Source organism: Salvelinus namaycush, chromosome 15, assembly GCF_016432855.1.
Source record: "Salvelinus namaycush isolate Seneca chromosome 15, SaNama_1.0, whole genome shotgun sequence".
Lineage (NCBI taxonomy): Eukaryota > Metazoa > Chordata > Actinopteri > Salmoniformes > Salmonidae > Salvelinus > Salvelinus namaycush.
Window position 1 is genome coordinate 35,443,696 of NC_052321.1, and position 10,933 is coordinate 35,454,628.

The following is a 10,933-nucleotide window of genomic DNA, read 5'->3' on the forward strand; positions in this document are numbered from 1 at the left end:
GATTTATTATCATTTTATTTGTAAAATTATTAGCCAGTGGAAAAAGTTTATTTTGGTATTTAAATCAGAAGGCTGCAAATAGAAAAGAGGAATACGATTTTTATTTATTTAATAAATGAATGCCATTGATGTGTTTTTTCATTTGAAATTCGATTTTGCATGTCTCCACTATTAAATTATATATTGTATGGTAATAAGCGATGCTTGTTCCATATTCAATGTTAAAGCAAAACTTGTTTGGGTCCATATTAAAAGGTTCATTTGTTCAATGTTGGCCCGCGACTTTGTTCAGGTTTTACATTTTGGCCCACTGGGTATTTGAGTTTGACACCCCTGCCCTAGAGCAAGGGGGGTCAAAGTACAGCCCGCGAGACATTTACAAAGTTTTTATTTTAATTTTTTATACCTTTTTTCTGGTTATAGTCTTGTCCCATTGCTGCAATTCCCGTACGGACTCGGGAGAGGCGAAGGTCGAGAGCCGTGCGTCCTCCAACACACAACCCAGCCAAGTCGCACTGCTTCTTGACACAATGCCCGCTTAACCCGGAAGCCAGCCGCACCAATGTGTCAGAAGAAACACCGTACACCTGGGGACCGTGTCAGCGTGCACACGCCTGGCCCGCCACAGGAGTTGCTAGAGCGTGATGGCACAAGGAAATCTCAGCTTTTCAAACCCTCTCCTAACCCATATGATGCTGGGCCAATTGTGCGCCACATCATGGGTCTCCCAGTTACTGCCAGTTGTGACCGAACCCAGGTCTTTAGTGATGTGGAGTTACTGCTAGTTGTGACCGAACCCAGGTCTTTTGATGTGGAGTTTCTGGATGACGAAATCAATGCTGCATTTGCAGAGTTTGTATTTGACTAAAATGTTGTTCTCTTTCTCCTCGATTAACTCAAAATAATGGGAGCATTTCCTCAAGGAAAAGTTTAAAGGACATGAACAGTCAAAATCATGTTTTTCATGAAATTGGATGATATTTGAAGGAAACCAGATCAAAGTATGATGACTGTCGTGTCTCTGACTGATTAAATTATATGACATGCTATTTTATCAAATCGATTACCTAACATTTAATTGATTATGTGATTGAAATAAACCATGCAACAATTAAACCATTAATAACCTGGGGCACCAAGGAAGCATTATTTATATAGAACAGTTATCTCCCGAATCCACTCTCTTGAAGATCTTTTATATCAATAACAGTCAATTATTAATTGTCACCTCAACTGGTCTCATTCTGATTGTCGTAAGTACTTGGTTAGAAGTTTACATACACTCAATTAGTATTTGGTAGCATTGCCTGTAAATTGTTTAACTTGGGTCAAATGTTTCAGGTAGCCTTCCACAAGCTTCCCACAATAAGTTGGGTGAATTTTGGCCTATTCCTCCTGACAGTGCTGGTGTAACTGAGTCAGGTTTGTAGGCCTCCTTGCTCGCACATGCTTTTTCAGTTCTGCCCACAAATGTTCTATAGGATTGAGGTCGGGGCTTTGTGATGGCCACTCCAATACCTTGACTTTGTTGTCCTTATGCCATTTTGCCACAACTTTGGAAGTATGCTTGGGGTCATTGTCCATTTGGAAGAACCATTTGCGACCAAGCTTTAACTTCCTGACTGATGTCTTGAGATGTTGCTTCAATATATCCACATAATTTCCCTTCCTCATGACGCCATCTATTTTGTGAAGTGCACCAGTCCCTCTTGCAGCAAAGCAACCCCACAACATGATGCTGCCACTCCCGTGCTTCACGGTTTTGTTGGTGTTCTTCGGCTTGCAAGCCTCCTTTTTCTCCAAACAATATCGATTTTCATTATGGCCAAACAGTTCCATTTTTGTTTCATCAGACCAGAGGACATTTCTCCAAAAGTACAATCTTTGTCCCCATGTGCAGTTGCAAACCGTAGTCTGGCTTTTTTATGGCGGTTTTGGAGCAGTGGCTTCTTCATTTGCTGAGCGGCCTTTCAGGTTATGTCGATATAGAACTCGTTTACCTGTGAATATAGATACTTTTGTACCTGTTTCCTCCAGCATCTTCACAAGGTCCTTTGCTGTTGTTCTGGGATTGATTTGCACTTTTTGCACCAAAGTATGTTAATCTCTAGGAGACAGAACGCGTCTCTTTCCTGAGCGGTATGACGGCTGCGTGGTCCCATGGTGTTTATACTTGCGTACTATTGTTTGTACAGATGAACGTGGTATCTTCAGGCGTTTGGAAATTGCTCCCAAGGATGAACCAGACTTGTGGAGGTCTACAATTTTTTTCTGAAGCCTTGGCTGACTTCTTTTGATTTTCCCATGATGTCAAGCAAAGAGGCACTGGGTTTGAAGGTAGGCCTTGAAATACATCCACAGGTACACCTCCAATTGACTCAAATTATGTAAATTAGCCTATCAGAAGCTTCTAAAGCCATGACATAATTTTCTGGAATTTTCCAAGATGTTTAAAGGCACAGTCAACTTAGTGCATGTAAACTTCTGACCCACTGGAATTGGGATACTGTGAATTATAAGTGAAATATTCTGTCTGTAAACAATTGTTGGAAAAATTACTTATGTCATGCACAAAGTAGATGTCCTAACCGACTTGCCAAAACTAAAGTTTGTTAACAAGAAATTTGTGGAGTGGTTGAAAAGCGAGTTTTAATGACTCCAACCTAAGTGTATGTAAACTTCCGACTTCAACTGTATATACACAGGATAGAGCACACATCGATTACTAATCATATTTAAACATTTAAAATGCGCAATAATGCATTCTCAGCCTAAATTACTATAAATTTAGCAGTGTGTAAACCTCCTCGATCAACCTGATACCCCAAATAACAATTTCAGACAAGTCTAAATCAACTACGGGCACAGTTGACCATCCCCCTCCCTTTCCCGGCACTCAAACGTCTGGTATTTCTTAATTTTTCTTCTTCAGATAGCTTCACAGTTCAAAGTGGATGGCCCATGATAATGTCCCAATTTCAATGTCTCAGCTGAACCCCACCACAACTCCTACTATGTCTTGTCCATTTGCCAACCAGTATCCATGCTCACTCCACGTGGACTTCTGAGAGAAAAGACAGTCGATAGATGCTGTACACCGGTTGCTGGCTCGGACTCAGGTCTCTTGACAGAAGTGGTGCAGGACAGGGCCGTATTGAACGCCATTTCTTTATTACTTCAGACCAATATTCTTAATAAAAATGTCTAAAATAAATGTCAAAAAGAATAACAACCCATTCTGTTGAAACACTTTTTCAAATTAGCTTATACTCCCTTATCACACTGTCAACCTCATCGCAGAATCATAGAATCAGGAAGTTATCCCGATCATTCAGCAGACCCAATCTGGTGAGATTTATCGAAACAAAACAGAACAAACAACGTAACAATACACTCCTTCATACATCATTCAATACATTTCTATATATCACTCAAAGTGTATAAACTTAATTCCAAAAACCTCAAAAGACTGTAATTCCCCCCATTTTGACACATAATTCACATAGTGACTAATGTATAAAAACAACACTACTGGTTAAAAAATAAAACGAATCAAATTAAAGTCATCACAACCCATAATAACTTCATCAAGATTTTTTTTACCCATAACTTGATTCTGTAAGGACCAACGCCGGAGATGAGAAGCAGGTACGGGGAGTCAATATTTAATCAGGAAACAGACAAAGACCAAGACAAGAACAGCGTCGGCACATGGGTACAAAATGACAATTAATGCTGCAGCAGGGAATAGAGCGGGGAACAGACATATATAGGGGAGGAAATGACAGAGATGATTGAGTCCAGGTGAGTCCAATAATCGCCGGGGAAAGGCAGTTGTGCGTACTAATGGTGGCAGGAGTGCGTAATGCTGGGGAGCCTGGCGCGCGAAGGAGAGCGGGAGCAGGCGTGACAGATTCAAGAAATAGAAAAATAGACTAGAGACAGGACTATCCTTCTCGTGGTCCGAATCACACATATAACTATTAGAACCTTCTTCGTAATTATCCTCATTACAAATGACCTTAAATTGACCTCATCCAATGTCTCTCGGGTTTCCAGTGAGGGCAATCAAACCATACTAGAAAGTCAGGACAGAGGTGGGAGGTCATTCAAACCCTTCAAATAAGTGTTACTTTCTCCATTAGACCGATTACCTAAAAACAGTCAAACCTTTCATTAATTTTGTATGCCAGGTTTACAGTAAGTTTCTTCAATACATTTTTTATCAAAATAATTAACTTGTTCAATTAAAAATCAGAAATGAAAAATTCCATGTGTGTGTGCCTTTAAGATACCTCGACACTAACCCATATTCATAACCAGTAAGTTTTGTGTGCATGCTGGTGTGTGTGTGTGTGGTAAACCATATGGCAAAAACAAACAAAAATGACCAGGCCTTATTTAATTTGGTAACTCCTCTTTACCACCGAATCCGGATACCTTTATACCTATAGAACTGCTGAATATCACTAACCCCTCTCCCAAGACCATAGCCTCAGGAAACATTTCAAAGAGAAAAAAACTGCTCTACCACAGTTTACTAATGTGGCGATGTTTGGTATATGAGTTTCTTTGTCTTTTCACACCAATAACAAATTCACTACATATTTTACCAACATAGAACCCCCAAATCTACACCCTTTAGCGATGGTTAAATGCGGCGTGATACAAAATTCTTAACATATACTGCCAATTCTAACATGTTACCTAATATTCACAGTCCTTGATTCTCACAAAGATTATTCAACCCCAAAATCTGCTAAGGAGCAGGGTTGATCCAAACTCTGACTTTTTGCCTCACACCCAAGCTAAATGGCTAAAATATGCTAGCTTGCTAGCTAATGTTACTTCCAGACACAAATAAGAGAATACATTTTCACTCTCCATTCTACTCACCTAGCAGAGCTGGTTGGCTTTTTTCATGTTTATTCAAAGCATTGGTGACTAACTGTGCGGCTGGCAATAATTTAAATTACGTTATTTCCCTAACGTTGACTGACACCGGCCATATTCAACCGGTGTTGAGCATTCTTAAATTCATCAGTTAATCTGAGCTCTGGTACATTCACACCAGTGCTTTGAAAGCCGAACAAAATAGCCTGAGCGAATTTACCAAGTACCCCATTTAACAATGTCTGAAAGATTATTGGAATCTGTGTGTGTAGCTGGACAGGTAGGATGACTGACAATAGTGAAGGTGACAGAGGAATGGATGAGACTGAGGCAGGAATTCCTTTAACCACAAAGTGGTATATTTACTGGGTAGTTTGTCTGTGCTGCATAACAAAAGAAACAAAATAACATATATCCAATCCAATTCAAATCAAAAAGTCAAATCATAACAATCGTTCTCATTATTAACTTGTTAGGGCTAGGGTCCTTTTTTTCTGAATTTCAGCCTGTCTGACGTGCCCAAAGTAAACTGCCTGTTACTCAGGCCCAGAAGCCAGGATATGCATTTAATTGGTACCATTGGATAGAAAACACCTTTAAGTTTGTAGAAGTGTTAAGATAATGTATGAGACTATAACACAATAGATATGGTAGGAGAAAATCCAAAGAAAAAACAACTTACAATGGAAAGTATAGGGGCATATCCAAATCCAGCTCCCAGATTGCAATTCCTATGGCTTCCACTAGATGTCAACAGTCTTTGTTCAAGGTTTCATGCTTGTTACTTCCCAAACGAGGAAGAATTTTGAGTTTTAGTACTGAGACTCAGAGTTGGAAATCAGTCTGCGCGCGCGACAAAGAGGACACGCACCTGCTAATATCATTTTCCTATTGAACATACTCATTTCCGAATGAAATATTATAGTTAAATTACATTTTAGGGTACCTGAGGATTAAATAGAAATGTATTTTGACTTGTTTTAACAAAGTTTAGCAGTAGCTTTTTGGATTCCTTTCTCTGCATGTAGAACGAGTGGATTACTCAAATCGGTGGTGCCAACTATACAAACCTTTTGGAATATAAAGAAGGATTTTATCTAACAAAATTACACTACATGTTGTAGCTGGGACCCTTTAGTTTGAAAATCAGAGGAAGATTTTCAAAACGTAAGTGAATATTTAATCGCTATTTGTGATTTTATGATGCCTGTGCCGGCGGAAAAATATGTTGATATCAGGACGGTCCGCAAGACATTTTCAGTGACAGTTTGGTCCCCCAGGACAACTCGTAAGACCATTTTCACAGATTTGATCTCTCACTCCCATGTTCCTCCAAAATGAGGAGCTCCTGGAGGGTTAAATTTGAAGGAGATTTGTTGGTCCATCAGTTGATCCTGGAGGCTTGGTTCCATTGCTTGGAAGGCTTCCTCCAATCTGGCTTCTCCTGCCTTGAAATTTGTGCCCCTGTCAGCCAGGATCTCGTAGGGTTTCCCCGTTGGGAGATAAACCGCCGTAGGGCCATGAAGAAGGCTTCAGTATCCAAACTCTCCAGTAGGTCCAGGTGGACACATCTAGTTGTCAAACACTTGAACAGAATGCCCCGGCGCTTCTCCACTCGAGGACCTAGCTTGATCGTAGAGGGGCCAAAGCAATCTACTCCTGTTGACCAGAAGGGGGGTTTGAGGAGGCGCAGGTAAGCAGGGGGCAAATCTGCCATTTTGGGCACAGATTCTCCGGCCCGCCATCTCTGTCATTGGTGCTTATGAATGGCTCCTCGTCCTCCAAGTATCCAGCACTTCCGCCTCATCTCCCCATAGACCCTCTGGCCCTGGGTGGAGAAGCCTCTCATCATAACGCTTGATGAGGAGCCTGGTGAGAGGGTGTCTGGAGTTGAGGATAATTGGGTTGATAGCATCAGGATCCAAGACTTCTGCTTGGCGCAGCCTCCCTCCGACACTGATCACTCGGAAGATTTGGTCGTACTCTGGGTCAAGAGAGAGAAGACGGCTGTCCTTAGGCACTTCCCTACCGGCTTTCAGAGCTTTTAGCTCCTCAGGGAAGCTGACTGCTTGTGCATACTGTAGGAGTAGTGTCTCTGCAGCGAGGGAGGTGGGTATGGAAGCCACCCCATCTGAGGTTTGGTTTGTGGCGGCGATCAGATCCTGCAGTGTTTGGGATTGTGCTGAGTCAGGGAGAGATGTTGTTGGCTCCGTAGAGAAGCTCAAGCGATGGGGTTGAGCCAGTTCCTTAAGAGTTTTACCACGAGTGATGTCATCAGCAGGATTGTTTACACTGTCAACATACCTCCAGTCATTGACTTCTGTTAGGTCTTGGATTTCCGCAATGCGAGTTCCGACGAACACCTTATACCTGCAGGACTCCGACTTGAGCCAGGTCAGTACAGTGGTCGAATCACTCCAGTAGATGACCCTTTGGATTGGCAAGGTGAGCTCGGCTCGCAAGGTGGAGGCCAACCGGGCTCCGGAAAGGGCAGCGCTGAGTTCCAGCCTAGGCATTGACAATTGCTTCTTGGGTGCGATCCTGGACCTGGCTAAGATAAAGGAGACATGGGTGTGGCCTGCCTTATCCTCCACTCGGAGATAGGAAACTGCCACATAAGCGTGCTCTGAAGCGTCACAGAACACATGCAGTTCCAGGCTTGATCCCAGTTGGTCAGCACAGGGTGGCACATACACCTTGGTATCTGGACATTAGAGAGGTCCGACAACTCTGCTTCCCAACAGATCCATCGTTCCACTAGGTCAGCCGAGTGGATCGGTTCATCCAGTCCCTTGTGGTCTGCCACAGGTCCTGGACTAAGACTTTTGCCTGGGTTGTGTATGGTAGGATATACCCGAGGGGAACGTATTGACTAGCTAGGGTCCGATAGATGGTGTGCAGAGTGGTTTTGGTGCTCAGGGCTGAGTGGTGCTTGTACCCCAGGGTATCCGGTATGCAGCTCCATCTCAGTACTAGAGTTGACACTTGTGGATTAGCGCCAGACTGCGATAGCCATAGTTCACTGCTACTTGACCTGGCTTGTGGCGGGAGGTGCTGAAAAACCTCAGCTCTGTGCTCACCCACTGTCTCACCCAGAATCCCCCTTTGGACAGGAGATTCCGTGCTTTCGCTTCAGCAGTGGATGGGAAGCTCTTTAAGCAGTTATCCACATAGAAGGCATTCTCCACTGAATCCCATACTTCTGGGTCACTGTCTGGGTGCTCCCGTGCGTGTTTCTGCAGAGCGTATATAGCACAGCAAGGACTGCATGTGGTGCCAAATGGGAGTACTTGCCATTCATAGATGGTGGGCTCTGCGTCTCATTCCATATCTTGCCATATGAACCGGAGCAGTGTGGTGTCGGAAGGTAGCAGACGAATCTGATGAAACATTGCTTTGATGTCTCCACTGATGTCTGTGGAGTGCTGCCGGAACCGGAGAAGGACACCGAGCAAGGAAGGACCTAATGTTGGTCCGGGGAGATGACAGGTTTTCTGAACATAACGCGCAAACGAAATGGCGGATTTTGGTTATAAAACTAATCTTTATCGAACAAAAATAACATTTATTGTGTAACTGGGAGTCTCGTGAGTACAAACATCCGAAGATTATCAAAAAGGTAAGCGATTCATTTTATTGCTTTTCTGACTTTCGTGACCAAGCTAATTTAAGGCTAGCTGTTCTAGCAGTGATTGATACACTCACAAACGCTTGGATTGCTTTCGCTGTAAAGCATATTTTCGAAATCTGACACGATAGGTGGATTAACAACAAGCTAAGCTGTGTTTTGGTATATTTCACTTGTGATTCCATGATAAATATTTTTTGTATTATTTTTGAATTTGGCGCGCTGCAATTCAGCGGTTGTTTACGAAAATGATCCCGTAAAAGGGATCTGTGAGGCAAGAAGTTAATTGGCATACCTGTATAAATAAAGGTGAAATCAAATTAAACAACCTAGGCAATATGGTGCTATTGGGGATGCATATCTACTTACATTATTTACCATGTAAATACACAGATAGTGTGCCACAATTTATAGTTGGACTTACAGTACCTATAATAAGTATTCACCCCCTTGGATTTCTTCACTTTTTATTTTGTTATGAAGGGGGATTAAAATGTATTTAACTGTACTTTTTTGTCAATAATCTACCCGGTCTTTGCCGATATAACTGACAGTGGCTACCGATACTGGCTCATATTTAACATGTTACAAATTGTAAAAAATACAGTGAAAAGTACGGGCATATAATTAAAACATTTTAGAAATCCAAAATCAACTTGGTAGGTTTGGCGCTAAACTGTCATTTGTGCATGGCTACAGAAGCCTATAACTCCTAAGGCCAGCATATCATAAACTTCACTGTGGAAAAGGTGATCTGTTGATATGCTTCAGTTTACTGCCATTTTTGTCTCCAGCAGTCTTAAGGTAAAATACATTTAAAACAATTGTATATTTATGTTTACAATCGACCTTATCCAAATGGCTTACTCATTTACCTAGCTCTTATCAATAGCTCTTATCAATTTGTAAATTACAGTGCATGGACAATGGTGTTATTTCTATTGGAAAAAATAAAGTAGATGCTGTTCCACTTGGTACCGACAGGTTGCTCAACCTTATTCATTGTTTCATTGCTGTCACGATCGTCAAAGGGACTGAGAGAGGACCAAGGAGCAGCGCGTGGAAAGTACATCTTCTTTTATTTTAAAGAAGGAAACAACAAACAGAACAGACGACCGTGAAGCTATACAAACATCAGTGCTGACACAAAACACTTCGACATAGACAATTCCCCACAAACAGCTAAAGCCTATGGTTGCCTTAAATATGGCTCCCAATCAGAGACAACAATAACCAGCTGTCTCTAATTGAGACCCAATTCAGGCAACCATAGACTTTCCTAGATACCTACACTCAACCATAGACACAGCTAGACTACTATACTAAACATAAACCCAACTACTCTAATAAACCCCCTAAACCTTACAACCACCCTAGACACTACAAAAAACACATACATTCCCCATGTCACACCCTGACCTAACTAAAATAATTAAGAAAACAAAGAATACTAAGGCCAGGGCGTGACAATTGCACTTAAAGGTGGTGGAATTATGAGGGTATTAATTCAAGGACAGAATACTATGTATCTGGATGTATTTACATGGCTTTCTTTCATTGATCTCTAATATTCTGAACCGTATTGTATTCTAGTGAGTCTGTCGAGAAAATTCTAATTAAAGTTTAATGAAAAAAATGTTTATTTTTAATTTACAATCCATGGAAGCTATGAGGATAGGAAGATTCAAATCTTTTGTGAAGCATCACAGCACAGTTGAAAAATATATGGCAAATAAAAATCCGAAATGGATGATGTTGGAAGATAGATGGGAAGGGTTGAGTGGAGCTGAAGGGTGGGACTAATAACAAGATAAACAATGTAGGGCATACGGGATCTGTGAAATGTGTATAGGTGCAGAGCTTTTGTGAAATAGCACAGTTACAAGTGGAAATCAAACTGGATGGACAACAGAAATAGAGGAAGGACTAAGAACAAACAAGAGAGAACTATTATAAAGTAGACTGTGTCTGTAAAATGTGTATAAGATGTATAAATTGAAGGTAAAAACAGAAATGTTTATCAGTTTACTCCAATTGGGGGATCGGTGGTAGGGTTTGCGGGGAATAATAATAAAGGTATATTCTTTAAAAAAGTATGTATATGTATATAGGTATGTGTATGTATATATGTGTATATGTATGCATACGTGTATGGATATGTATATTTACCCAAAAAAATATGGGGGATTGGAAATGATGCAGACAATTACATTGGAAGCAACATTCTTTCCGCAATATTAAGCTGATCCACCCCTAAAAAAAAATATAATAAATAAATAAATAAATAAGTCTGAATATCAACTACTGGGAAGTGTACAGGAAAGGCGTGCGTAAGAAAGGCATACATTTCCTGTGTCTGAAACGGGCCCCAAGATCGATTCACACTTAGACTGTGCAATATTTTCCCCATTA